Source organism: Limulus polyphemus, unplaced genomic scaffold (assembly GCF_000517525.1).
Source record: "Limulus polyphemus unplaced genomic scaffold, Limulus_polyphemus-2.1.2 Scaffold9664, whole genome shotgun sequence".
Lineage (NCBI taxonomy): Eukaryota > Metazoa > Arthropoda > Merostomata > Xiphosura > Limulidae > Limulus > Limulus polyphemus.
In genome coordinates, this window is record NW_013675274.1 from 3,011 (window position 1) to 5,933 (window position 2,923).

Below are 2,923 nucleotides of genomic sequence, written 5' to 3' on the forward strand. Positions count from 1 at the left end.
TATAAACCATTATTAGCCACTCTACAAGTCATTATTAGCCACTCTATAAGTCATTATTAACCTTTTTATAAATCATTATTAGCCACTCTATAAGTCATTATTAGCCACTCTATAAGTCATTATTAACCACTCTATAAGTCATTATTAGCCACTCTATAAGTCATTATTAGCCACTCTATAAGTCATTATTAACCACTCTATAAGTCATTATTAGCCACTCTATAAATCATTATTAACCACTCTACAAGTCATTATTAACCACTTTATAAGTCATTATTAGCTACTCTACAAGTCATTATTGGAGTGGTTAATAATGACTTGTAGAGTGGCTAATAACAACTTACAGAGTGGCTAATAATGACTTATAGAGTGGTTAATAATGACTTGTAGAGTGGCTAATAATGACTTATAAAGTGGTTAATAATGACTTATAGAGTGGCTAATAATAATATATAGAGTGGTTAATAATGACTTATAGAGTGGCTAATAATAACTTATAGAGTGGCTAATAATAACTTATAGAGTGGTTAATAATGACTTATAGAGTGGCTAATAATGACTTATAGAGTGGCTAATAATGACTTAAAGAGTGGCTAATATTGATTTATAGAGTGGTTAATAATGACTTATAAAGTGGTTAATCATGACTTGTAGAGTGGCTAATAATGACTTATAGAGTGGTTAATAATGACTTATAAAGTGGTTAATAATGACTTGTAGAGTGGCTAATAATGACTTATGAAATGGTTAATAATGACTTGTAGAGTGGCTAACAATGACTTATAGAGTGGTTAATAATGACTTATAAAGTGGTTAATAATGACTTGTAGAGTGGCTAATAATGATAAGTCATTATTAACCACTTTATAAGTTGTTATTAGCCAATCTACAAATTTACTTCAAATAGTAATATATATTTTCCGACGAAAAAAAAACACACTATTTTATAAAAAATTAACAAATTAAATACAATTCATTAGATCAAACCATTTCTACTTATTTAAATACATTATGGACTCACCACGGACTTAAAAACATTAAGAAGCTACCAAACACAGAAAAACGTTCAGAAGCCATAAACACATCGACACATACAGGAGAAATCAAACCCATCGACACATGCAGGAGTCATCAAACACAGAAAAACGTTCAGAAGCCATAAACACATCGACACATGCTGGAGCAATCAAACCCATCGACACATGCAGGAGTCATCAAACACAGAAAAACGTTCAGAAGCCATAAACATATCGACACATACAGGAGCAATCAAACCCATCAACACATGCAGGAGTCATCAAACACATCGACACATACAGGAGCAATCAAACCCATCAACACATGCAGGAGTCATCAAACACATCGACACATACAGGAGCAATCAAACCCATCAACACATGCAGGAGTCATCAAACACATCGACACATGCAGGAGTCATCAAACACACTGATACATACAGGAGTCATCAAACACATCGACACATACATGAGTCATCAAACATACTGACACATATAGGAGCCATCAAACAGATTGACATATACAGGAGTCATCAAACACATCGACACATCCAGGAGTCATCAAACACACTGACACATACAGGAGTCATCAAACACATTGACACATTCAGGATTCATCAAACACATTGACACATTCAGGATTCATCAAACATATTGAAACATTCAGGAGCCATCAAACACATTGACATATACAGGATTCATCAAACATATTGAAACATTCAGGAGCCATTAAACACACTGACACATGCAGGAGTCATCAAACACAGAAAAACGTTCAGAAGCCATAAACACAGAAAAACGTTCAGAAGCCATAAACACATCAACACATGCAGGAGTCATCAAACATACTGACACATACAGGAGCCATCAAACACATTGACATATACAGGAGTCATCAAACACATCGAAACATCCAGGAGTCATCAAACACATTGACACATTCAGGATTCATCAAAAATATTGAAACATTCGGGAGCCATCAAACACATTGACACATACAGGATTCATCAAACATATTGAAACATTCAGGAGCTATCAAACACATTGACACATACAGGAGCCATCAAACACACTGACACATACGGGAGTCATCAAACACATTGAAATGCCAGAAATAATGAAATAAAGAGAAACATACAATAATGCTCAATCCTAAAAATTCAGCTCCTAGTCTTCAGACAATTAATATATATATCATTTATTAAACTAAATATTATTAGATATTAATATCATAAAGATGTGTTCAGATCGGGGACTTACAATTTCCAAGACGGGGATATCTCTTATATATAACAACAATGAAAAACAAAAAGAAATATGGATCAACTTGAATTATCAGGACTATCCAGAATCAGACCTGCAACAGATCATACCCCAGCCGTGGTAAGCAAAATGTGGTCTTATAACAGGTAAGAATCCACGAACACAAATATCAGTGGCAAAAGCCGTCCATATGTCCCGGGCAACAGTACGAAACACAATTAAGAAGGATCTCTATTTGGAAAAAAAAAGACACCAGTCACAAGCACACAAGTCACTTCCACGTCATATCCGTTCAACCGTCACATACTTCAAACACCCGATAGAGCATGACTGAACGTGGTGACATAAAATGTAACAACGTGACGAAGCTCATAAATATTTTTAATATAATGTATCAACCTTTGTATATTGAAATAGAGATCCGAAATCTACAATTCTGTAAAGTAACCCATGCAATGCTTATAGATACAACATATTAGTAAAAACATGAATTACAAAAGTGTCAAGTTTCCTCTATGTCGTCATATGCTATCATTCGCCTAATATCTTCTCTAGAAATTTGTGTTTCTACTTTTGTTATAAAGATCACAAAGATGTGACTGTTGTTTACTAAATACATTATAGGCAGTGTTTTCCAAACTGGG